The sequence below is a fragment of the Pipra filicauda genome, unplaced genomic scaffold, assembly GCF_003945595.2.
Source record: "Pipra filicauda isolate LSUMZ 115617 unplaced genomic scaffold, ASM394559v2 scaffold92_size2517590_pilon, whole genome shotgun sequence".
Classification (NCBI taxonomy): Eukaryota; Metazoa; Chordata; class Aves; order Passeriformes; family Pipridae; genus Pipra; species Pipra filicauda.
Window position 1 is genome coordinate 1775322 of NW_024105120.1, and position 27843 is coordinate 1803164.

General features: G+C 41.3%; 1 protein-coding gene across 3 annotated transcripts in view; it reads left to right on the plus strand.

The window, feature by feature from the left end:
- The window catches only part of INPP4B (inositol polyphosphate-4-phosphatase type II B), a 371943-nt gene that overhangs the window by 36508 nt on the left and 307592 nt on the right, over positions 1-27843 (plus strand). The window contains exon 1 of one of the 3 annotated variants that reach the window (XM_027729659.2): positions 25483-25824. The exons of 1 other annotated variant lie outside the window; for it this stretch is intronic. The gene's annotated coding sequence lies outside the window, so the exon portion shown is untranslated. Of the gene's footprint in view, positions 1-25482; positions 25825-27843 lie in introns of those variants that run through there. One more of the 3 variants, XM_039391278.1, reaches the window with a different exon arrangement.

Below are 27843 nucleotides of genomic sequence, written 5' to 3' on the forward strand. Positions count from 1 at the left end.
CTTAGCAAACTTTCCAATTAACCTACGATCCACAGCTCCACGATGAAGTGATCACTCAAAGATGTTGCAGCTGTCCCCGAGGAATCTAAAGTGTCTAAAGTGCTAGATGCATTTATCACAGAGTCTGCTTTCTGCTGTGCCAGATACAGTTGTAAGTTCATTCTCCATCTGCATTAATGGCTGGTTTAACTAAAATGAACACTCAGGCTGAGTGGTCTCTAGAAAATCTGACAATGAGGGAAGTCAGCCTCCACGACATGGGGTGCAAATGCACACATTGCAGCTGCTTTCATCTAGAAATAGCTCAGGCAGAGATCAATATATAAGTGAGGAAGAAGGTAAGTGTCAGACAGTCAATAGTTTTGGTCACCTGCCTGTACCCCGACCCAAAAGCGCTCACACACTTGGCTGCTCCCTTAAAAAGATTTTGATGCATCATTAAGCGATCCTCATGTGTGACCTACCAGCACAAATCAGCTTTTGTTTGAAGAAAACAGTCTGGTGGGCTTCTCTTCAGCATTTTCATACTCCAGAAACTGCAACAAAGATGGGTAAGCCCCCATATTTGTGTAACCTCTTCTAGGTTTTTAAACTAAGGAAATTGTAACGAATGATCTGCAGTAGAGTTTCTTTAAATGTTCCTTTTGGGCACTTATATTTCACAAATTAACTGCCATGTTATTTGGAAATATATTTTGTATTCTTTTTTTTTAGGAGAGATGAGATGTATTAGCTTTTTTAAAAATAAAGGATAACTTTAAAAAAATAATTTAGTTGAGGGTTTCTATGAAACTAGAATTTTGAGTTTTGAAGACTTAAAGATAAAATAGCAGTGTGGTGATGCATCCTTAATTGTCACCAAAAAGACCAGCAAATTTGAATCACTTTTTGCCTTCTTGAAATTCAGCATTTTTTTGTCAATGAAGCTACCAGGAGAAACTAAACAAGTGTCTTGAGATGCACTGAGTAGTTTAAAATCCATCAGGTTTTCTTAAGACAAAATTACTTCCTTACTTCACTGGAGAGTTTACAAGAAGGTAGGAGTTGAACATCAAAGCTCATAAGATACTACAGAGAACAGACAGGCTTTTGTTAAGGAGTGAAAAAAATAAGATTGCCTTTTGTGTTTTGAATATGATGACACAGTAGATGTGGCTTTAAACTAAATGTTGTGGACACACATGGACATCACAGGGGCATGGAAAAGGTAGTGAGACCATTGTAGCTCTGATCAGTGTCTGTTCCATTAGTTCTCCCATAATACTTTGTCATTTAGTTTTAAAGACATGGAGGGAGGAGATGAAGTGGGATCCCAGGTGAGACGTCTTCTCTAAGCACAGAAACTAATGCTGGTTTTCAATAATAATTGGTTGATTTTAGCATAGATTTTGGAAGGTGTAAATTTAGTGGGATATTTTCCTAATTGACATGTTCTTCAAAAGTGTCTCTATCTCTCTGTTCCCCGTCCTCTACATAGATTTTGCACTGTCTAATAATGTATGAACACGTTGCATTTCACTCAGTTCAGGCTCTGGGTAGGGTTTCCTTTCTACTTGACTGTCTATATTAACAAAATTTGGCAGAAATCAAATAATTTTGGGGATTCCTTATTCATATTAGATTAAAAGTGGCCAGAATATGAAAACAGTATTGAAGAAATGGAATGGCAATAAGCGTGGAAGTACATACATGCAGCTCGAGCTTGAGGGCCACTTTCCATATAAACCCTATATAAATAAAAGACAAATTCCAGGCAGTGGGTTGGGTACAGGAAGCAAGAAAGAGCAATGTCTGTATTTCATGCACTGTAGTGTGTCTGCACAGAATACAGCCAAAACCTGGTACATGTGGTGGGACCTTCTGATAAAAACCTCAGCTTTATCCATACTGCAAGAAATTATGCATGTTGAGAAATCCCAGTTGCTCAAGTGCACCTAAATTAAGGACACAGCTAAAGTATAACAGTTATAATAGTTCTTTTCTTTGAATCAGGTGCTTACATTTCATTTCCCAAAACTCTGGATGCAGCAAGGGTCTCTGGCTTAAAGGTGTAAGGGCCAACAAAGAGGAACTGTTTCAGATTCATTGCTAGTTTCAAGCAAAAATAAGAGATGGTCCAGAGCATTTTGAGTCTTGGGCTTCATTCAACTCCCTTATCAGAGACTCTCCAAAAGTTTCTGCCATCTCCAAATGGGAAATAAATCTGATTCTATTACTTGGTATTGCTTTATCAACATCTGATCCTCTGCTGGGAAAAACTGAAACCCAGGGAGCAATAACATTTTACATTAGCAGAGAATCTTCATTTTTCTCCTTCAGCTACAAGGAAAGAGGTAGAAAACCCCATAGGAAAAAAGGGAAAGTGAAGCCATCCATTTGTGACGCTGGTCATACGGTTGGGAGAAGGGCTGCCGGAGAGGCTGGGTAGTCACTGATTTCAGAAGCCTTGCTCAGCTCTCTCCATATGCCAGCAGCAAGTGTGGGGATACTTTGGACTAATTTGGACTACCGAGGTTTTTTTTTTTCCTTTGAAATGTATTTTCTTCTAGTCTGTAGCCCTAGCTCCCATGGAGGCTCTGGCTGCAGGAGGCTGTCTCTCACATCAGCCTGCCTGCAGCATGCTCCAGCAGCAACCCCCTGCCCCTGCCCCTGGCCGGGCACTCAGGCTGCTCCTGGCAGCACCACAGTGCGAGTGCTGGTGGATCCAGGAGCAACCCACCCTGACAGCCCCTCTCAAGCATGAACTGCAATAACTCTTACTCTTGAAAGTCAGCATGACTCCCATAATTTATTCATCCCAAGATGTATTCATCCATCCATTATTTATTTGCATTTGTTTTACTACTATCATTACAATTTCATAAACAGAAGCATAGAGAAAGAGATGGGAAGTTAAAGACAGAGGTAGCTGCTGGACAAAGACCCTGGGCTTGCTTTTCTCTGGCTGCTGACTGCCTCCAGATTTCGTGTGAAGGAAAACACAGAGTAAGCAAAACTTCTACCCCCTCCATTCCCTTCAGTATGTTGGTGGAAATCCTTTCTTCCACCTAAATTCTTCTCCATGGTCATTTATATTCTGTTAATGTGACGAGGACACTGAAGTGTGCTGAAGTGGCAGTCAATGCTGCCATGTGCGAAAGCCTAGAGGAAGGCAGAGATGGATAGGGAAAGGATGTTGGTGCTGCAGATCCACCATCTTCCCTACTTAGCACATTCTGTTCAGGTTTCTGTGAGCAGGAGGAATGAACTGGTTTAAGGTCTACTTGTAGGTTTAGATTTACTATTTCCAGCCATAGGGTGGTGTGGGGATTACAAGGGTAATGGGAGACTGTGCTGAAAGGATTGTTGATTGTGGGTGGCAAATCCTCTGCAGAATGTCACCTCCCTGGCATCCTCCCTCCACAGGCTCAACTCCTCAGGCTGGGGACGGATGATTCGGAGTGATTGGTTTCCCGTGGCCGCTGCTGTCCCCACGTGCTCCTCACTAATCAGCTGCAAGGTGAGAAGTGTTGGCTTAAACCGCCTTCACAATTACGGTCTGGAGACAGAAGTTCAAATATCAGGTACATTAAGGCACAGGATTGAAGGCCACTGGGTTTCCCATTAGGGAACCTGAGCTGTTCTGTGGCACAGGGCTTTTTGCAACGTGTTATTGACTTTATAAAAGCCGTAGCAGCTTTGCTCTGAGTACTGCTCTCTAAACCTCCTTCTTTCAAGCAGTATACAGCTCTATTGTAAATCAATGTCCAAAACCACTTCAGCAAGACTACTTTAATCTGGGGGAACCATTTTGTAGAAAAGGGGCATTTCTTTAAAAAAAAAAAGAGGCACGCAGAATTTCCTAAGGAGTCATTTTAAGCCTTTTCAGTCAGCCAGATATTCACTTCATACTGCAAAACCACAGATTTTTTTATTCAATTTAAGGAAAAAACAGAAAGAAAAAAGAAAATAAAAAGATTGGTACTTCACTTGTATATAGAAGAAAAAATAAATTGCCATGAAACTAGATGGTGGCATATAAACCTTTTCATGATAAAGGTTTTTTTACAACTACTTCACCTCTTCTCCTGATTTACATAAAAGTGGACTGTTTCAGATTATGTATGTTCTGGATTTTTAAAAGGACAACTTTCTGTAGCTTTGTGTAAAACAACAGCAGGTTTTGAAAAACATGAATCCAACAAAATTAAATCGAGGTCTTAGAGATGAAAATTTAATCAGGGGGAAAATGCACTAAATAATACATGTCAATGTCATGGATATTTGAACATTTTTTGCGCAATATATGGTACATAAGGTTGTTTTTTACAGCAGAAGAAGGTTATATTCTCAGGGCTTTCTCTGAGCATAAGTTCAGGTGAGAAGAACAGCTGTGAGTTACAGGAGCAGAAGTTGGCATGCCCTGTTCTCTCCTTGGTAACTGTAGAAAATGTGTTTTGTCCTTGCTAGGCATGAATGAACACATAGGCTCTAGGTCCAGCAGATCTGGGGCATTGTCTGTGTATTTAAATGTGTAGCCAACCAAGAAAATGAGTTTTTAGACACTATTCTCTTATGTAGGTATCCTTGATAATATGTTTTCAATTAGATTTTAAGGGATCCCTGGCTAGCTCTGGCTGCAGTAATTACCTTATTTCTCTATTCTTTTCCAACAAAAGTACTAATAGTATCTCCTAAATTGAGGCAAAAGCTGTGGTCAAGGATGTACCATTAGATAGCAAGACTAGGAAGTGGCAACAGTTTCCTTATTTCTGGACTTGGAGGATGCAGAGGAAATGTGCACATTTGACATTTGGTTTAGAAATGCTATCCCAAAATAACATTCTCTCTGGGTCTTATCCATGTGTTGGAACTGTATGGTATTTTTAAAGCACTTGCATCACATAATTTTGCATTGATACAGTGTAAATTTGGGTCAGGTTCACTCACATGTACATCATAACACAGAATATAGAGTGACTTTAAATATTTATAGTATTGTGCTGTATGATATCTTAATGCCATCCCTGCATTTACATTTCATTTAGCTCTTATCCTGCCCTTAGGGAAATCTCTTTTGCCCAAGAATGCACACTCTCTGTAACAAATAGGATCACAAAATCTCAAAAAATAATTGAACAGTAGTAATATTTACAGAAGGAGAAGTATCTGTGGGTTCACCATTATCACTAATATTGACCTAGAGAAGCGTTTTTGCACCCAATTAAAACAGTTATTAGGCACTTGGACTCTGCATATGGTAACAGAACTTTTAAGGAATGATGAACAGAATATTTATTGCATAGTGGGATCCATTAAAACTCTCTATACATTGAAGGTGTCTGATGTGTCCATAACAATATCTCAAGGCATCTGATCCCCTGTGGTTTAGATCCCCATTAGGAGCCCTCTAATCATCTCCTGTGTGGGAAGACTCAAGCAAAATACTTCAGAATTCGTCTCAGAAGGTGAATGGCAGTTTTCCAGTGACCGAGGAAAAAGTAACCAAAAGAAACTCTAGGGAAATAAGTTTCTGATAGACTAGCAGTTAAAAATGATGGGGCCTTGGTACAAAGTTCAACAGAAACTCCAAGCCTCGTGACTTGCAAACAAACCAAAGGTGAAAGAACAGTCCTTTGGCCAAGGCACTCACTGCTCAGAGAGCAAGCCCAGATGCAAGTCTTTGCTCTGCTGCAGACTCTGCCTTTGCATCTGCTGCCTCTGCACTGCGCTTGGTTTTCTCTGTACAGAGACTGAATAGCATCTAAACTGCACCCTGCTCGGGCTCTGCCTGCTGCAGAGAAGTGCCCAGTTCAGCGAAGGCTCAGCCCTGTGGAATCATGGCACAATGGTAATGCTGCACAAGGTGGCAGAAGCACATCTCAAGCAAAATGTTTCTGAGTTTGGCGTGTCTTTGCAGCAGTGAGCCACAGTTTCGCTGCACAATACAGCTGCTCAGAAGTTTTTCAGACGAAGATTCTTTCATGGGAAAGAGCGAACAGAAATGAATTAAAACATTTCAGGGGAATGTTTCAATCTCATCACATTCTTGACAGTGCTTCATGAAAACATTTCACTGTGGAAAAGAGACAAAAGGATTTCCTTCAAATTTATCACTTACTCTTTCGCATCCTTAAGGAGAAATTTGAGCCTTATCAGCTCTCAGTATTTTATAATATATTGGTTCATGAAAAATTGGGAGGGTTTTGACATTATGTCTTGACTTGTAATTAAAACAAATGCAAAAAAACTATGATTTTCCTCTCCAACATATGTCCTACTTTTCAAGCCACATTACTGCATAGTGTCCACTGAGATAACTATTTTAATAAAAATGCCTTCAAAGCATTAATTCCACTATTATTAATTCAAAAAGCCTCTCAGAAGTTCAGTATTCATAAAAGAAAAATCTTCTTTGGCTCTCCAATATATAAAAGTAATCCTTCTAATACGGCAGCACTGAATCAACAGGAGCCAAAAGCTACAGATATAATTACTGGGCATCACTGGCTCAGGAGTTATAAAAACCTTGACTCTGAATAAACAAGCCAGACTTCTATTAATAAAGTATAACAATTACTTCTTGCAGTGAACAAACCCCGTATCTTCTTATGATAAAGAAATGCATCTTTATGAAAAGATTAAATAATCTGATTATGTAACGGCATATTTGTGGCCTAAAAATGTCCAACCAGAACCAGTCCTGCTATCACTAATCTTTACACTGAATTCTAATCAGGTTATGGTAATGAGAAAAGGAGAAGAGAGCTGTCCCTCAATGCAATTTGAGAGACAGGGCTTGCTGTCTTTCCTCTAGGCAAAGTAAATTTCAGAAATTTTATGCACAGCTCCACCACTGTCTGTCTGAGGCAAAGATGTGTTTTCAAAAGTGCTCATCAGCTGGCTGATTTCAGTAGACTCCGCAGACTCAGCTCTTTCAGTGGGAACTGAGCTGGGCCACTAACAAGGAATTTTGAAATCCCTTCCTCTTCTGCTGTCCATGGATCAAATTACTCCTTTCCATGGCAGAATGAAAAAAGAAACTCTTACAGGAAGGAAATCTCCAGATTGCTCCTTTGCGTTGATTTTTGTTGCTTTCCAAACTGTAACATGCAGGAAAAGAGTTTACATCCTTAACCTAAAAAACAAATGACTCAAGTTGTGTTTTCACACAAAAGCAGTGGGGGAGGCTGGGGAGCAGCACTGCCCAAAAGGGGAGCATGTTGAAGGCTTTGCATCACCCTGGGGATCCTTGTTCAAGTGCCTGGTTCCACAGCTGGCCTTGGAGCCCGCTGAGATAGGGTTTTCTGTCCTGCTAGGAACACCAAAGGAAAGATAAAGGCTGTTTGATCCTACTAGCTTCTCTGGTCCTCTCTGTTTTTAAGCAGCTTCCTTTTTCCAAATGCATTCCTGACTTTTACAAAGCGTATCATTGATTAATGAGAAGATAGCAAGATAATTGTGGGAATATCTTGCCTTGAGGTGGTGCATAGAGCAATAGCTTTCCATGGCTGCACACTATTACTCATTTGTTTGAGGGGCATGAGCAGATTCATTGTAAATCCTTAGATTTCTGTCAGGAGAATTCAAAGGAATACCATTTACCCATTTCTCAGAGAGAAATTTTCTTAATTATTTTCTTATTTATGGAGATATCTGTCAATGAGAAATTTAAAAGAAAGGAAATAAACTCAGTTCAAAATGAGAGTAGTCACTTCCAGGCTCTGTTTGGTCTGGGAATTTATAAACATTGAGCCTGTGCAGGCACAGAAGAAATACTGGTTGTAGCACAAACAGAGGCATTCTGGAATCAGGAGACTGTAGACAACAGACCAGGGTCAGACTTGCAGCACATGCTGATTTAAGCAGTGGAGCAGAGAACGGTGGAACAAGCAGGATGAGATTCAAATGAATGAGGCTGTGCCTCAGGACTACACAACACAAAGCATCAGGAATGAGTAAGTTAAGTACATCTTAAATTGAGGCTGTTTTCCGTTCAGATTGAATGAATCTGAACTACTAGTAGCTGTACATAGCAATAAAAATTATAATCTGGGAAAAGCATTCAAAAAGCACTCAGCCTCTGTGACATAGAGGCAAGAATTAATTTCATCCTTGTTATACCAAATCAAGTGGCTAAGATCCCCTCTACTTTAATGGTGTTGAATTCAGTTCAATGTGATCAATAGACACCTGATATGACAGAATATTCAAATCCTAATCCTGTAGGCACATCTGAATAACCTACCATTACAGCATAGGAGACTTACATAAGAAATAAGCAATAAAAGAGCAGTAATTCAAACATAGCCATTCCATTGTATTCATAATGGGAAAAGTTAAAGCTTTCCAGAGTAGATTTGAGGAACTAGTGACTAGCGAGGAGCTATAAGAGAGATGTTAAAGAAACGTAGCGCCCTGGTGAGGAGGGCAGTCCCTCTTGTAAGGAGAAGCCATATCTCACAAGCCTCTTAGAGTTGTCTAAACGTTCAGTTTAGGGTGATTGAGTTGATGTAGTTCACCTGGATCTCCAGGATTTGAGATTATGTATAAAGTCTCAATGAAACCTTGCAACAATGGCATGAGGGGAATGATTTTTGCAGGGATAGAAAAGCATTAAATGATCATAATCAGAGGATAAAAGTATCTGAAAGGAGGCTGGAGCCTCCTCCATCAAGAGGATGGAGCCAGGCTCTTCTCAGGGGTGCCAAGCAATGGGACAGAGGGCAACAGGCAAAAATTGATGCACGGGAAGTTCCATTTGAATATGAGGATGAACTTCTTTACTGTGCACTGGAACAGGTTGCCCAGAGAGGCTGTGGAATCTCCCTCACTGGAGATATTCAAGAACCATCTGGACACAACCCTGTGCAATGTGCTCTAGGATGACCCTGCTTGAGCAGGGAGGTGAGACCAGATGATCCACTGTGGTCCCTTCCAATCTGACCTATTCTGTGATTCTGTGATGGGAGTAAGTAAATAACTAGGCAGTGGAGAGAGACAATGGAAAGTTCTGCAAGATCAATGCTAGCATCTCTGCTGTGCAGTATATTCATAAACAATCTAGGAAAGGTGATGAGCAGTGATACGAAAAACTTTGCAGATAACACTAAATGATGTGAGAGAGTAAAAAAGTCCAGTTAAGAAATATTGGCAAAAGACTCCATGATCTTAATAACAACACAATGGCAACTGAAATGTAATGTAACTCAAGCATGAAAAGGAAAAACACCCCTAAGTTTACACAAAGTCTGAATTTACTTGTGGTACTAGAGAATAAGATTTAGAATTTGCAAGAGACAGTTTTATGAAAATTTCTGGTCAGTGCCCAACTGCAGTCCAAGAAAATTAATCTAGCATTAGAAAGTGGAGAAAAAGAGCAAAGAACACAACAGAGAACCATTTCCCAAATCCAAATTCAAAATAAAGAAGGTGATAACAGACCTGAGTAACTCCTTGCCACAAGATGTTGGATATGCTGATTGTTTATAGGCATTTGGGTGAAGATGGCATGAACTTCTGTGAGGAAAATCTATGAAGGAACGCTCATTCCTGTGTTTCAGGAATTCCCTGAGCTCCCATAGGTTGAATGGTGGGAGGGTCTCAGAGGAGGACCGTGTATGTTCATCCTGTTCCTCAGGCATCTGCATTTGACCACCGGTGGAAACAGAATACCAGGTTCTCTGGATCTTTTGTATACTCCAGTATGGCTTGTTTATGTTCTTCTGTAACATTTTATCAGTACTTAAAGGGGACCTATAAAAAAGAGGGAGGATGACTTTTTACATGGGCAGACAGTAACAGGACAAGGGGGGCCACTTTTAAAGGAGGAGAGATTTACATTAGATGTTAGGGAGAAATTCTTTACTGTGAGAGTGGTGAGGCACAGGAACAAGTTGTGGATCCCTGGAAGTGTTCAAGGCCAGGTTGGATGGGGCTCTGAGCAGACTGGTCTATGAAAGGTGATGATCTTTAAGGTCCCCTTCCAACTCAAAACATTCTAAGAGTTTGTGATGGTCAATAACAGGGCAAAACAATTTCTAGTTGCAGGCCATGATATGTTTGGAGCTTCCTTGTCTTCCAGCTCAGGGAATGCTGTAGAGACCGTGCTGTAATTAGCACATTTTGCTATATCTTGGCAACAGGACCAAATATCCCAAGTTGTATATTTGTAGCAATACTGTGCATGCAATAAAATAGTAACAGCTAACATTTAGGTCTGGGTTGTTGGTTACTCTGGAGCTGCTTCACCAGCAACGTCACCGGCACTATAAAAGGGGAACTAAAGTGAGTATAAGTTACGCTTTTATATCTGTTTATGGCTCTTGTACCCTGCCAGAGCAACGTGAAATGGTCTTAGAGTAATGAACAGCAGGCTATTCCAGCTTAAATCTGCCATTGTTTGAGAGGTAGTCCCTGCCCATTTGATTTCAGACAGGAAAGAAGTACAAGGGAGACGGTAGGAGAGTAAACTTGTCACTGATGCGGCCCATAAATGCGTGCTGCAGAGCTACTTACTTGATTTTAGGTGACAAAGAAGAACAAGTTGAAACAAATGACACAGAAAAATGTTCTTTAGATTTGAGCTGTTTCAACAATAATTTGTTGTCCATCAGACTCATGAGGCTTAAGTAATGCTTTGTGAACTATATCAACTAGGATACCCTTTTTCTTCAAATATCTCTTCCAGTTCATTAGTCTGTAACTAAAATGTCTCTTGGGTAAGATACAAATTCTAGAAGCCCTAACAAACTGACTGACCTATAGTCTGTTCCCATTGCCACTCTGCCTTCCCTTCTGTAATTTGGCAGGGTTATTCCTGTCAGTATATTTTTTCTACAGAAGGAGCTGATTATTTCCCACCAGCTCTGGACTTGACCTAACCCGTCCTGATGCAAACTTTAAAACTAATGGGGTGCTACATGTATCAGCTGAATTTTGAATTTTAAGCCAGGCCTCCCCTTTTAATGACTCCACCAGGCCAGTGTCATAGAGGTAACTGGTAGAGTTACAGATTTTTTGCAGATTTTTGGCTGGTTTTAACTTTTAAATATGTGTTGTTAAAAGTTATGCATTAGCTGAGAAATATAAATTATATTTTTGCCTGTGAAATAAGTGGGCAGTACCACTTTTGTGGGCTTGTGCAAAAGCAAGTAACAAGAACTCACCTCTAACTGCAGTAGACTGTCAACATAGAAATTGAGCCTTGCATTAGCTGCTCTTCATCCTCGCATGGTGTGCAACAATAGGCAAAGCTTTTAGCCTGAAGAGACTATGGGGGAAGTAATTCTAAGATATAAGACATGGGCACTTTCATTATCATTTGCAGGCATGCTGGATTATTCATGAAAACCTCTCTAACAGAGATAAGCAGGCATTTGCCATTTATTCCTTAGTGTAATTTAACTCAACACATCACTTTTTATGTTAACTATGTGGAAGGTATTTTGATCTTAATTGGGTTTTTTTATTCACACATCACTAAGACCCTGGATCCATTTGCACCTACCCATCTAGCACTGGGTTGCAGAGCCATCCATCAGGGACAAAATACCAGGCTGAACAAACTGGTCTGTTTGCAGTCATCTACATGATTTAGATGAGGCATGGTCAAGCTACAACACACCAGTTTGTGTTTAGCTGAAGAGCAAGTAAAAAGAGCTGAAGTAAAAGGAACACTTCATAGCAAACTTACTTCGTTTATTTGAATGGGGAAAGGAAAGTACAGAGTTGAGAGAGAAAAAATATTCCTCTAAGTTTTTATGCTAAAGAGGCAAAAATATATTTATGTATGGTTGCATCTTCAAATTATGATCAGTGAGGTAGTGGTAAAATTAACTGTTTTCTATTCTTGAAATCCGGTGGTTTGTGTCAAGACAGGGAAAAATGAATGAGCTTCTATTTTTCCAAACTAGAGGAGGCTCATTCATTGACTTGTATTTCTTCTTGACTACAAAACTGCATGTAGTTATATGTCTGGGTTTTTTATATTCATAATATGTAAAGGTATCTCAAATAAAAAAGGCATTAAAAGGTTTACACTGTTAAAGTGATAATAATAGCCCAAAATGATCTGTTTATCACCTTTAACAAGTATATAATTCAAGATGGTTGGTTGTATTTTTTTTTCAGTTTTATTTCTTAGTTACTGAAGAATACCTTCATTTCTAAAGAAATAAAATAGAAAGTCCTAGAATTTGCTCTAACAAAACATTTATTCCCACTAAAATTCATGTTATTTCTATCTGACTTTAACTTGTAATACACACTACAATTCTCTATTAAACTGTATTGTATGTATAAAAATAATACCACAGGGGAGTTTTTAATAGTTTATTATTCCATGGACCTTTTCCACAAAAAGCTTTATTTCTTACACACTTCCTCTCACCTTGCCTCTTTTCAATTGTTCTGTCTGCTCCCATATCTCTTCACTATTTTAATAAATGACAGTCATACCTAACAGCCAGATAAATCAGTTAAATCATTGATTTAGAGCAGACCAAAAAAAAAACCAGTGCTGCAGAAACACACCTCAACAAGAGGCAGTGAAGGCTTGATTAGGTTGTTGCAAAGAGAAAAGCAGCTTCTTGGAGCTGGAGTTTCATCTGTTAACTAGAATGATCTCTGTATAACAGCCTTATTTTCTTCAGCTCCTATTCTTCCTTGTCTTGGCTCCTGTGCTGAAACTGTTATTGTGGCAATAACAGACATTATGCTGTTTATGCTATCATCCAAATGTGAGACATGATTAGCCTGCTTGCAACATGACAATATTACAATGTTGTTTATGGCAACTACTGGCTGGGAAAGCGTATGGAAGGGAGGGACACCCTGCACTACATTACAGCTCACACTGAAGCTGAACAAGCTGCTCTGTTCCTCCCTCATGGGGAACAGAAGATCAGTTGCTTTCTCTCTCAGTCAGTATCTCTCTGGGCTTCTTTTTGGATTTTCTTTGAAAATCCAATGAGGAGAAAATTGGGACCATTGAAGTGGCATATAAAATCGTTGCATTTCATCTTAAAATTATAATTTTTTATGCTTGAACGTGAAGCAATAAATATGCTCGGGCTGAGCATTATGGTAAACCCACATTCCACAGTGATGCAGGGAAACCAAGGCAGATTTTCTTGTTATTTCAAATTTTTGAAAGGAATCATAGGTATTTCCTACAACCATTATGCCATCACTTTATATGGGCCAAAATTGGGCCATCATCAATGGTAGCATTTCTGCTCGGTTATGGGTATTTTAAAGCCCTGCCAGTACTTCTGAGCATCTACAAACAGAGTTAAAATATGCATTTCAGCCCAGCCACCAAGTGCTTCTTTCCTAAGAATACCATCCTCATTAAAAAAAAAAAATTGTCTTTCCTTACAAGCTAGTCTTGCTTTAACACTGCATGTCAGAGATTTCAGGCTGTTATTTTGCCTGGGGATGGTTTGCTTTTCTTTTGCCTTTAGTAGCTTTGCTTGATCAGTAAATAAAGGAACTTCAGGTGCTTGATCAGTAAATAAAGGAACATGAGGAATATTCTTTTTTTATTGAAATGGATACATAGAGATTTGTTTATCTGTATGTAGTCCACCAGAGAATGCAATAAATACTTTTCATATGTATGCTACCTGATCTCACAAACTGGAAAATGAAACAAATGCCAGGTGAGAAATATTCTCGATTCTATGTACCCAATCAGCAACTACATGTTTGATTTTAAAGGAATATTTTTACATATTTCCTGACATTTTAACCTTTTTGTTATAACACTATCACCTTTCTTAACAGCACTGTAGGGGCATGTGGATTTATCTGAGTACCATTTCCAAGCAGCAGACTGGTTTACTACTCTTCTGTAAACCATTTCTTCTAGAAATCCTAAAGTAAGGGGAATAAATGCCTCAGTGCTGATCAGAGTAGATTACATCTGTACTGAAATGCATAAACTTGGTATCTAAATCAACTCTCTCCCATTTTGATAGTATTTCACGTTGTGATAGCTTTTTCTGTTCTTTTTTCCAACAAACATATTCACAGAAACTGTACTCTGAGATTTAAAGCATCCTATTATGTTTTATACAAACTGTAACAGCACAGTAACTATCAGCCTGTAGTCTGAGGAAGCAACCGTGGTCATTGTTTTAATCTTCCATCTCCTTTGTTTATATCAAGTTTTGTCACAAGGAAAATATCATGCACCAGAATGCATCTGGCCAGAAAGCAAAGCTGCTATTGCCAATAGCTGCTGAGGTAATAAATGTCAAGGCTAAATGAAGGACTGCAACACCTTGAAGAGCATCAGATCGTATTGTGCTTCTCAGTCCTTGCTCAGATTTTGCCTGGATTATCTCTGCAGTCATATCACTTTTCCAGATTTTGTATGATTATCTTAATGGCAGTTACACAAATAAAAGCTTAACCGCACAGGAAAAGCAAACATCTGAACAGTGAATGGCAAGAAGCCCTGACATACTTCTGCCTTCCATCATGAAATCTGTTGTTTTGTACCTCAGCACTCCTTACTTTCTAGGATTTAATATGAAAATGAGTATGAAAAGAAATCCATTTCCATAGGTGAAAATCAAGGGAGGTGGCATTCAGAAAGTAAAGAGCCAGTGAAAGCAGTTTATAGACTGAAGCTCTTGGAGACTCATTACTAGTAGCAATATCACAGGCTTTTCCCTTGTATACTGTCATCCTATTCTCACCTTTAATTGTGAAAAGCTTGTTCATTCTCCATGTTTTAACCTCTGCCCTCATTAAGGAGAGGAAAATGAACGGCTGCCTTAGAAGAAGTGCTGTGATAACAAACGTTATCCAGTTTCTTCTCTAGCCAGTTTCAAATGCAGGTTAATTTTGTTCTTCAAGCCACAAGAGACACATGTTCCCCCTGTCACTTGCAGGCAAGTTGAAGCTCGTGCTGCAGGTCCTCTGACGATGGCAGAGGTGAAGCAGCTCTGACTCAAGAACTCCGTTTAATCTACATCCATTATTTCTTACACACGGTAAATGTTTGGAAAAAACTTCTCCTCTGAGAGGATTATTTCCACCTAAAGGAGAATTTGTCCCAAAAAATGTAATAAACAAACTCAGAATTCCATAGTTCCTACAGGGTTTTTTCTTTGCCAATGTTTCTTCTCCATCTGCTTTCTTTCTTCATTTAAAGTACATTGCAAGCAACCTCCTCTGGCACATCACTATTAGGATATAAAATGCAGGAAAAGTAAAATGTGTATTCTGCAATGAGATTTTAGGGAAATCCTAAAGAAAATCAGTATTTGCCCCAATTTACATTGCAGTAGGAATACAACATTTCTACGAGAACAGGAAAATCTTCCCTTAGCAGAAGGAACTATCCCCCAGATTCCCTTAGCAAAGGCTGCTGGACAATAACCCTGTGGAAACCAATATTTGCTTCCCTTCCTCCAGTCTCACCCTTGGTTCCCCATGAAATGTTTTAAGGTTGGTTTGAATCACAGAATCACAGAATATGCTGAGTTGGAAGGGACTCATCAGGATCATCAAGTCCAACCCCTGGCCCCGCACAGGACACCCCGAGAATTCCACGATGTGCCTGAGAGCATTGTCCAGACAATTCTTGAACTCTGTCAGGCTTGGTGCTGTGACCACTTCCCTGGGGAGCCTGTTCCACTGCCCAACCACCCTCTGGGGTGAAAGGACTAAAGTCTCTCCACAAAGCATGTACAGCACAGGCTTTTCTCCTCCCTTGTCCCCGACACCCTACCAACATCAAACCCTTTAAGAGCTCTGAGTAGAGAGGTGGCCACAACGCTTGTCGTCACACCGGCCTGAGGGTGAAGAAGCGATGGAGTGCGGCCGCAGCATTTGCCTCTGACTTGCTGTCCACCCCCAGACTTCCTTCTCAGCTCATCTCTCACTCGCTCCCCAGCCCACACCGCAGAGTTTGGCTACTTGGTTCACATTTCCTGAGGTTCTGCAGTATAGTTTTCACAAGAAGTGTGAAAGGTGCAAGGTAAATCCCACCTGTGATTGGTTGGCGGGCAGCTACAGGCACATCTCTTGCAGAGTGGGTGAATCCTGTCCTTAGTCAGATGCTGCAGCTTCAGAACAGTTTAGCTGGATCCAACAGAATTTCTCTGAATTTGTCACAAGAAAAATAAACAGACTCTGACACAATGTATAAAATGTAGACGGCTTAATACTTCTGTAAAAAGCTGTTTTTATTTCTTTGCCTGCTTGACTTAAAAGTAATATATGTGCAAACCACTTGACCTCACATTGTCCCTAAAAATAACAGTGAGGAAGTGGTTACAGAGTTATTAACACAATCTACACTTGCTAAAATGTTTTTTATGACCCCAAAGTTAACATCTACTTTTAGCAACTAATGTTAGTTAACTAGTAAAAGAGACCCCTCTCCCCCCAAAAAATCATAAATGCAAACACTATATTGTAATGGATTTATACTTTAACTGTGGAAGTTACCTTTTATTAAGTAGTCTTCACAAAAATAGTCACAGTCACATAGGTTAATTTACCCTGAAACAGCTGAAATAGTGTTTGAAGACATTTATCTGTAGGCAGTCAACCAAGCAAATTAACACACTCCAGAGTTGCTGTTATGTACCTACCAAATATATTTTTCTTCTGAGAAAGATCAAGAGCAAATGTTTCTCTCTAACTAGATGTGCTACATCGCTGTAGCTATCCTCTGTATGTGGTTCTGCTCCAGGACACACAATCCTTTATTTTTCATGATACCAGCAAGATATTAGAATGTTTGCAGACAAATAAATAAAGCATGGAGCTAAATATTCTTACTGTTGAGCTGCAGAAAGAGGTTCTAAAGCTACATGAGAGTAACTCCATCAAATTCAGTGGAATATTTGCATGTGTCAAGATGACCTAGATAAGGAGCAGGAGATAGTTCTTGAAACCAATCTTCTGCTAACCAGAGAAATGGCGAGATTAATTCCTGATAAAAATAGGGTCAAATTCTCATGACCTGACATATGACTTAAATTATCTTAAATATATTCCTCTTAACATTAATAATATTTTGCTCTTGTGTAGAGTCTTTGGTTGAGGATTTTAACTTGTCCTAACTGCTCAATTACAGGCCAGTCTGTCCTAGACATGGAGACACAGGCAGTAGCCTGAGAGAGACTCAAGTTAAATATGGCTCCTTCTTAAGCTTTTTGACCCTTTTTAGGCCAACAATGTCATATGATTCTACTTTCTCCCAAGCTCTTTGAGGCAATCTACTACACAGTGGTACACAAAGGAAGGTTTCCCCTGGTGGTTACCCAGACTTAATTAATTTTCCTTGGATAAAATAAGACACACAGGGCAAAATTCTGTTTTGTACCCTGAATGACACACAAATGTTGAAAGGCCAGTTATAGCTATTTTACAAGTGGGTCAGATCCATACAAATTAAGTGAAACTCTCAAAATTATGTAAAAGGTCAGTGACAAAGCTGGAACTAAACTCCACTGTCCTCACCATCAATCACCACGTAGTCATTATTTCCATTTGTTTCATTTACTTTACAGTGCAAGGCAGATGAGCTTTCCAAACACAGTGGAAAAAACAGACCTCAGCCAGCAGAACATACACCCCACTTTAAGCAATGAACGTCATTAGCCCTTAGCTAATTGATTCATGTTACACACAAGTTTCTACAGGACAGACAGGGTCAAAATCCAGAATATGTCAAAGATCAGGAGACAAGAAGTGTGGGACATAATCAGCTAGGCATATACTATGCTCTCCAAAATATTCTTTGTATGACTGTTTGAAATGGCAGTGTAGGGAAAAGAATGCACCATTAAGCAGTGATGATTTCAGATAAGGAATTTACCCTAAGACGGGTTGCAGTATCATACATAGACAAGAGACTGCTATTTTTGAATGGCATCAAATTGTGAATTGAAGCACACTGGGTAGAAAAATACCGCAGAGGGGTTTGAAAGTGATTGCTCATCTGTGTAGTAAAATATATCCTTTTTAGAGTCCTGCTGTGACCAGTATAAAACGATCAGGGTCAGAGTCTGCATGTGGTCTGCCAACGTGTAGGAAACAGAAGGAGAATCATTGTCCAAGATAGGGCTTGGGTACATTACAGGTACATGAATAAGTCAATACAAAAAGGTGATAGAAAGTTATCCCACAAGTAAAACTTTTCTGAAACCAAGGCAGCTGTGATTTAAAGTTTTGCCTGATTAGAACAGGTGCTAGCAGTTTTCAAATAAGGGGTGTCAGAACTGTAGTTTTCTTTCTTAAATTAGAGGAAAAGTGTGACAGCGGGAGCTCAGCAGAAGCACAGCAAGAGCGAGAGGAGTTTTCCCCTTCAAGAGATGAGATGTTGCTAATTAGCTGAATGGTGGTATCTTACCTCTGTGGCAGGCAGACAGGAGCTCCCTGATTCTGCTGCTTCTGGTATTCACAGGGAGCTGTGAGCCAGCCCCTTTCTCACTTGTCTCCCATGAGGTGCAACAATACCTGCAACATTTAGCTACTCAAACCTGCTTGCTTACTGACTTGAGCACTGGCTCTGTCTTATGAGTCCTTGATTTTGCCAGTCCTTATGTGATATGGTTAATCTATTTTTGTTGTCATTGACATTCCCTTGGATGCATGGATGACATATGGTGAGAGAAAAACGTGTGCTGCAAGCTTTGTATTAGTTTCTCCGAAGGAGTTCCCCAGTGGTTGCTCTACAGGGATGTGATAGTTTTGGAGTGTCATGGCACAGGGCACCAGGTTTGCCCTCAGCTCTAAGGTTTTTGTTAGCATCCATGTCAGGAATCCACCTAGGAGCTGTGAAATTTAATATTCCAGGCTTTGTTTACACACACCTGCCCTGGAAAAATTGTCTGGGTCCAAGTTAAAGGCAAAAAATGCTTCAGAAATCTGCTGCTCAACAGAGCAATGGACTTGCACAAAGCAGTCCCTCAGTTATCAGCTGCACCTGTCAGACCTGGAACCCCTTCCAGTGCAAGAGGGGCCTGTAAACAGAAGAAAATGCAACTTCTAAAGATTATTTTTCTATTTGCATTCACACATCATTTCTGAATGTCCTTCTTAAACTCCAAAAAAGAGAATATCTGGTAAAGCTTTAGCTTAAATTATTTTCTTTAGTGTTTACATTTCCTCAGACAAGTGTGGTATCTTCTTGGGTGCCTCTTGCTATGAATTTGCAGGGTATACATTAGAGGATATATGTATGCAACTGTAAAAGGAAATATATATTAAAGGAGAATGGAGTTCACATAACCATTTTGTCAAGCTGCCAATGACAAGGTATCCTATCTTCTTGCTACTTAAATCTAGCAGGCATTTGTGAATTTTCAGTTTTTTAGATGTTGCTCATCTTCAACCAGCTGCCACAAATGAAGCCAAAATCTATTTCAAAGGAGGGTGTGAATTACTGTGTGAACTGCTCCACCAAAAGCACTGGAAAGCTCTAAGGGCTTCATTTTCTATTGCATCAAATCTTTTAATTTTCACCATCCAAATTAAAAAAACAAAAGAGCTATCATGGTTTGAGAAAAATTGTCTTCAATATAATATGATATAAATATCATACACCAGTGGAGGGCAATGCAAGTGTGAACTTGGCTGCTTTCTGCCAATTCATCCCTTTGAAAAATGAGTGAATTGGGAACAGCTGGCCATTGGCAGGGACACTCTTTTTGTAGGCATTGCTATCCCAGAGGACAGTTTTGCCTCTGAATGCTGAGGAAAAGGGAGTGTGGGATTAAATTTAGGACAAAGCCAGATCCTCTTGAGTTTTTGGCAGAGTTTTAAAGGGAGAAGATCAATAACATTCTTCTCTGTAGGTAGGTAACAGTTATAGTTCTAACTTCTGAAAACAAAACTGGAAGTCTGAACTGTAATTTAAGGGGGTGATTTTGGGGGAATAAAAAGTGACATGAAACTGCTCTTAAAGCCACAAGAATGGGATTGAGTTTTGGTTTTTGAGGTTTTTTTAAGGAATTTTCTTGACAGGCTTTGGTTTGGTTTCTTGGTGGTTTTTGTTTGTTTGTTTTTGTTGGGGTTTTGTTTGGTTGGTTTTTGTTTGGTTTTGGTTTTGTGTTTTGTTTTGTTTTGTGGTGGACATCAACACAATGCTTTAAAACAGGTCTGTTCTGGAAGTGTACAAACCTTCCTTGAAATTCAGTCTACATAGGGGATGTGAAAAAAGCAATGGTGAATCTTGTCAGCAAGTAGGGAACCACGTATTGCTTCCATTTCAGCTTGTCTGATGACTTTATTGTTTTAGACAGTAAACTAACTGCTGGTTTGGCCTTTCACCTTCTGTCCCAAACAAGTATTGCCGAAAGATATTGAAGTGTTTTTGCCTTGTGAGATAAAATAGAGCAGTGTGATTTTTTGGCAGAGGTTAAGTGTCCAACATCAAGTAACAGGGCGTTTGGCCTGAAAGATGGCATGCAGTACCAGTAGACCTAATAAAAACTATGACTTTTGCCACGTTCATAGGTCACTAAAAGACCCTGAAGTCTACAGAATTTGTACTAATGGAACTGGTCCAATAATTTACCCATTTACCTTTACTCTCTTAGGCTTTGCATGCTGTACAATCATTTGTACTGCTGCAAAGTGAGCAGAAAATGAAATTAAAGCCCTCTCTCTCTCTTTTTTTTTTTTTTTAAGCTGCCACCTCACATTATTTAATGCAAGATCTGCATATGATTGTCTTCCCTGGCAAACCAGATCCAGATTTGGCCTGGGCACACAACTGCATTATTGTTGAAGTATGCTAGAGCATATGATATAGTAGTTACACAAGTTTTAAGAGATTGTACCTCACATAGAGGCTATTATGGTAAAGTCTCTCCATTAAAATGTTTTGAGCAACAGAGGAGGCTTATGCTGTTCAGCATTTTGTTTTGTACAAGTATGATATTTCCAAGGTCATATTAGTGATAAAATCATTTGCTGTCCTCTGGAGCTCTGCTTCTTGTTCCTTGGTTTTATACGAAACTTCGCACAGCAACAAATATCGAAACTGCGACAAAATACTATCGAAAAAGAGAACAATAATAGTGCAATAGTGCTCTGTCTGGGATTTGTATGACTGACTTTTTCCTGACAGTGGAGCAAGAAGTGAAGTTACTGTTCAGATTGGCATTGATGATAAACACTTCCATGATATATCCAATGAATGGGAAAACACTAGGGTTACTTTGTTACAATCATTCCCTACTTGTACAACAAACACAATAAATATTACCAAGGTGTAAAGGAAGCAAATCTGTCTGCCTTTCAGGAGGAAGTGCAATCTGCCCAGCCTAAGACTTCATTTTGGTTTGGGTTTTTTTATTATTTGCACTACCCCCATCTCTCATTTGGTACACAGTGTGATACTGTCTCTGCAGTTGCTTTCTCCAGTGGTTCTGTATTGGTTTTCCTCAAAGTCTTTTGATGAAAAGCCTGTGATCATTCCAGATAACTGAGGAAGTGTTTTCCTTTGACATTGCTTTCTTCTGTATTTGGTAGTGTGGTATTTGTCTCAATTTCAGTTTCACCTCCACTACATTTGTTATCCAGCTCTTCCTCTGGGGGTGTTCATCCTGCAAGTTGTTTTATGTTGGCAGTGGCCTGCACAGGCCTCACTGGAGCCACTGTTACAATCTATTGCCCACGCAGAACAACCCACAAAGTCACGACTTGGATTTGTTCAGTAACACACGATTTGCAGTCACCCTGCACAGCCTAGTTCACCATCTTCTTGCTTCTCCTGCAGTCATTCTATAGCTGCACTGTAATATGTATCTTTGGTATAAATTGCAATATTTAGATCAGCAGGGTAGCTTTTTGCACATGCTGGTCATCAATGTAAGTAACAAGGTGTGAGGCACCGAGAGCCACACTGTAGTTCACGGTCACTGATTCTGTTTGTAAAGAGCCTGACATAGTTCACAGATTTCAATGTTGTGCAGTAATCTACAGTGACACTGTTATGCAGGAAGCCGTACCAGTCAAGTTCAGTCCTGCTAGGATGTGGTTTTTGCTGATTTTCATTTGGTGCTTTAGGTTTTTGTTCAGTGTCAGAAGCATCCTTTGGTTTCAGGCAGGTTTGTTGGTTCTACCATGACTTTAAGGGGTGGAAGTGATCAGCCACTGATGGGGGAATGGTTTATCCATTCATTAGGATTTAATTTTTGATTCCCTAGTTCTTTGCTTTTAAAAAGCAGGTATAAATTCAACAATCTTTGCTGAGCTGTGTTGAGTATGGAGAAGCAATGCTATGCAGTCATTCATACTTAACTGTCTGGAGGACGAGCAGCCTTGGATTTTTTACCCTAGCTGTGCCTTCAAAGACATTTCATTGCTCAGGAATACAGAATAGTTTAGATCCTCTTCAGTCCCTCTTTGATTCTGAGCCTAAATTTAACTTCTCTGCCTGACACAGCCCTGCTTCCTCACAAGGTCAGCATGACAGCCCCAAGTGCATTTGGTGTACATGGACTCCTTTCCCTTGGTAAACTGTTACAGAGAATGCACATCGAAGATAACACAAAAAGAGCTTCTTGAAAACAAACCCTTTCTATCCATCAAAATGTACTCCAAGCAAAGGCCTACAACAATAAATATTTGCATTTCTTCTTGCTTAGACCTTTGCTTTTCCTTGAAAGCTTAGTAAATTCCAATCAACCTTGTTATTTCCCTCTGTGCACTGGGAGACCCTGATTGCTTGCTAGAGCTTTTCCAGCAGAGAAGCTCTACTCCAGCAACTGACAGGCCATTAAATTCTTCTTTCTCTCATCCTGAAGTTCTTCAATGAGTTATTGTTCTCATTGATCCCACATCTTGGCCTGGAAATAGTAAAGCTTGCTAGCCAGATTGGATCTGGCTAGCAGAGCAGGGGTATTCTCCAATAGCTCTATGTATTGTCCCCTTAGGAAGTCTTAAGTCTATCACAGTCTAATTTCTTGTTTGCTTTCTCCCTCACCTTCTCAGCCTCACCTTTTTCACTAAGTAAGAGACTCCTGATAAAGACTTAATATTTATAAGGTGGAATATAGGATGTTATAAGTAGGACTTGGGGAGATAGCAGAAAGGAAGATTTCAGAGCAATAAGCACATTGATTTGGAAGATGGTGGGAAATAGCAGGAAGATATTAATAGCAAAAAAACCCCACCACAGCAGGGGCTTCATATTAATTTTTCTTCTGCTACTGCAGATGTCTGTTAAAGTCTGGGCTTCAGACGCTACTTTCCATATACCAGAATGAGGTGAATTATACAGTCAAGTACTTTGTCAGGCTGGTGTCGCGTCTTCTAATGGCTCAAGTCTGCACTGCTTTTTTGAGAATGCTTTTATAGCTTGTCTGAAGCTTTCTGATACATTTATTATGAAGCACAGGTATAGGTAGGCTAAAATTTTCAAGCCTGAGTGGATCCAGTTAGACACCCTAAATCCATATCTAAGCACTTAAGGAAATGTGATTTTTCAGAGGTAGGGAGCATTGAAATACATTTGAAATCATTTTGAGCTTGGTATTTTTGAACATTAGGTGACATTTTTTATGCTTAAGTGTAATTTCAAGCTCTGAAAATTTTGACTGCATGACAAAGGAGAGTTTTAGAATATATATCAAATTTGAAACTTTTCAGAGGGGGATAAAACTCTGATTATCTTCTATATTTTTTCCATGTTGACATAGGGCGGGTTTTTGAACAGGCATCTTCCAGTAACATCTTGAATTTTCATGTAAGACTAATCTAAAAATCAGCCTTTTTCCTTCCTGTGGTCTGCAGCGTGAGTGGCTGTACAACAGTCTTGCCCAAGAAAAAATGTTCTTCAAGACTGTATTTTTGATAACTGCTCTTGTATGTTCAGTGCTATACATATTTAAGGTTTCATTACTGAAATAAGTAAGCAGGGGCTCTCATAGCAATTCTTTCCAAATTTAACAGGCTGTCACTTTTATAGGCTTTGTCCTCAGTTCTGAACACATCTAAGAGCTTGGGATTGCTTTCATTTGAAAAGTCACCACGGGCTAAACCTCAAGAGTATTCAGTTCTTAAGGGAGCACAGAGAAAGAAGCAGCCTATACAATTGAAATACACGTAGCCAAGTTTTCCAAGTTCTCTGTTCGCCAGCTGGATTGTCATTGGTGGCCCTCTGAATCTGCTGGTACTAATTCCTGTGCTGGCAGGATCTTTTCTGCTATGTGTTACACTATGGAGCATTAAAAATTGAACAAGAAGGAAGACTGTGAAGAAATTCCTATTGTGAGAAGCAAAGTATTGTTCATGAGAGATACTCAAAAGACTAATCTCTGAATTGAAAAGGCAGTTTCACTTCATTACGATGGTTCATTCAATATGAGCCTGACTCTGCAAACATTAATGCACAAGTAGCTTTACGTAAATGGGTAGTTCCATCAAGCTAGGTTTTTGTGTATTACTTTAAGTGTTTGAACAAGGTCAAATATCTGTATTGTGCCTTCTTAGAGTCTTCCTTTCAATTTTGCATAGCTTATAATGTATGTATATGGTTAGCTCCCATCTTTGTGTCTCTGCTTTCAGCTTTGTATGCCTATACCTCTGTTTTGACATCAAGGTCTTGAAGCTGAATCAGTCCTGCTCTGCACAGATCATTGTTAGGCTTTGTCCTCCTACCTGTAGATGACTGCAGCTATTACAACACAGGAAACACTAAATCCAACCCTGTAACAAATGCTGTTGAGTAGAGTAAGGCAGCTATCTAATCTGTATTAAAGTGAGTTGCTTGGAGAATGATGGTGTAGGAGTGAGTTAACACTGCTCAAATCCCAGACGGTGTCCTGCAATAATGCACAGGCAGTCTCAAAAGGATTGATTGAAGTTTGAAATACCAGAGCTTATCTAACTACAAGAGAAATTAAAAAAAAATTGGATAATATGATGATTGTTATCAAGTGAGTAAGACACTTGAGAAATTGTCTTAATTCCTCTGTTGCCTTATACACAAAACCAGTTTTCAGAATGCCGTGGTTCGAAGGCCGAGTGTATGGATGCCATTAGCACTTTGTTGGAGGTGAAGCCCTCCCACCTTTCTCCCCGACAGGACGGGGCATCCCTCATCGCCCACGCCCCAAACTTTAGCAGCCGCCAGGCAGCCGGCCCGGCGGCTCTCGCTTGCCTGCTGGGGAGCCCCCGCTTCCATCTCGGTGAGAGGGAAGTGACTGACACTTCCCCGGGTCATGCCGCGCTCCCCTGAGCCACAGTGCTCCGGGAGGTGCCGATCCGAGGCTCGTTCCCCTGCAGCGACCCCCTCCCGGTCCGACCGTCCCCTCGGGCCGGGCGGGCTCCCGCCACCGCCTCCCAGCCCCCGGCAGAGGCGGCCGCGGAGGCCGGGCTCCCTCTGGGCGGCAGAAGGTGAATGGCAAGCGGCGGCTTCTCCCTCCCACACCCCAGTGTCGGTCTCGCCTCCTCCAGCAGCAGCAGTAGCGGGTCACCTCTGCGCGGCTGAGCCGAGCCGCGCCGCGCCGCGCTGCCTGCTGGCCGCAGGGCTGCCGGGGAGGCGGCTCCCCTTCGCCGCCGCGGGCTCCGGGGCCGCCGCCGGGCTGCGGTGACATTGGGAGGAGACTCCCGGGGGTGGTGGCACCGGGGGCAGGAGCGCCCGTGCCCGCGGCCAGCGCCAGCCGCACCTCGCCCTCCCGGCGGCAGGGGCAGGGAGCGGGCTGGGCTCCGCTCCGGCTGCCCGGGCGCGCAGCCCTTCATTTCCTCTCGCCGTCCGTCGCGCTGCTGGAGGCTCCGGACTATAAATAGCAGCTCGCCAGCCGCCCAGCGCCTCCCGCACGCACCGGGGGAAAGTGCCTTGCCGGCCGCCCCGCCGCCGGACAGGTAACGCCGCCCGGGCGGGGCGAGGGGGGCTCGTTCCGCGGGGCGAGGGGCTTTTGTTTCCTTGTTTTGCCCGCTGGCTCCGGCGCGTCAGGAGAGATTAAAAGCCGCGAATCGGTTCCGCCAAAGTCCCTCCCTTTTTATTCCCTTATCAAGTTTCTTAAGGTTACAGCCCGCCGGGCGCGCAGCCCTGGCAGCGGGAAGGGGGGCGCGTTCGCCGGGAGCCCGGCGAGCGGTGAATCCGGCCGGGAGCGCGCCGGGGGCGGCCGCCGCTCTCCCGCCCCCTCAGCGCCGGGGCTGAGGGAAGGAAGGTGGCCCCGGGGACCCCTGCCCGGCCCGCCGCCACCCTCTCCGGGGATCACCGCGGGTGCGGAAGGCCCGAGCTGCCGGGGCAACTTCCAGCCAGGACTCGCTGGGGATCTCCCCTACTTTCTCCCGACGGCGGCGGCGTTGCCCGCCGGGGAGCCCGGGTGCCGCCTTGGCCGCGGTGCCGGCCCCCGCCGTGCCGCTCCGGCCGTGGCCCCTCTGAAGGGGCTTTAGGGGGGTCTCGAGAACCTTGCCTGCAAAGGTTTTCTGTCACCTTCGGAAGTTGGGGGTACTTGGGCGACAAGGCGGGTAGCGGGTTCAGTAGGTGACGCTAAAGGGTTAATTCGGTGGAGTAATTGAGCTATAGGATCCCCATCCCCATCTTGCAAAGAGCAGCGTCTGCTGAGATGTAATGGAAACCACAAGAAAGGTATTATAGATAATTAAGTTGAGCAGAGTTGTAACTTGAAATTGTATCAACCAGAAAAGGGGGTATGGGAAATGGTGTTTGATTTCTGATCTGTGATCCAGTAGGCTCTGTTTTCTTTTTCCCGAAATGACACAGAGATTTTGAAGCATGGATGGCAGAGCCTGGGACTCCCGTCTTGCTTGGTCCCCAAAACTAACCCATTGGCTTATCTGAAATAGAACTAACAGGATGAAGTCTTTGTGGAGCTGTGTTTTCATCTGATGCATAATTATGTTTCCATCTCTCTTCCTTGCCAGAAGAAATTTACTTGTTTATTTACCCATTAATGATGTGTTAAAATAGATATACTAAAATCAGGCCATACATATGCCATTTAAATCTGGCTCTGAATCTCAAAGACGAGAAAGATTTTTCAGTCTTCGCTGGCTTACAGGCACTCTCTATATTTAAATGATGTCTACATAGCAAGAATGATGGGGGGGAATGTCTCTCCGTCTGTATCAAAGCAAGAGTTCATGTAAATAATTGGTTACTAACAAAACTTCTTATATTCAGATAAGTATTTGGAAGTGTTATAGCAGTCTTTAAAAAGGTGGTTTTCTAGTCACTTGATTTTTTTTTAATGTTGTTTTTATTTTACTTGATTAAATTTGAGCTATCTTTAAAGCCCTGCAGTATCTTAGGGTTTTTTTGTTCTGTGAACCTGTATATTGGATGGAGTTTGTGTATGTAAGCCCTCATTACTGTATCTATCCATGCAAGGCTGAATGCTGTTTACTTCACACATTTTGATAATTCCGGTGAAATTAAGATACAAGTAACAAGAGTAATATGAACATCAATTAGTCCTGTGAGATTTTTACAGCCCTGATGGCATTAATGAGAGCATGTGGCAGTGTTACTACTTCAGAGCCCTATTTTTGCTTTTTTCCCCCCCTCTGCTTTCTGACAGTTTCTACAGTGCTCATGATAAGATTAAACCTTCCTTTAGAATAAATCTTTTACTGGCTTTCTTGGACTAACTGAGTTTTGAGTTCCAGTTCTCCATGGGTTCCTCAAACCTTGCAAGTACTGCTGATTTCTCTTTTGGGCTGGTTTCTCTTTCACTGGAGAGACTTACCTATGAGGCTGCCTTCGTTCTTTTTGATCAAACAAATCTGTGTTCCTCAGGCTAAGATATATCAGTTTGAGCAGGTGTATCCAGGTGCCTTCTACAGATCCTCCTTTATGATCTGGGGTCTCCTTGTCTTCTATCTGACCGGAAGATTTCAGAACATCAGGTGAAG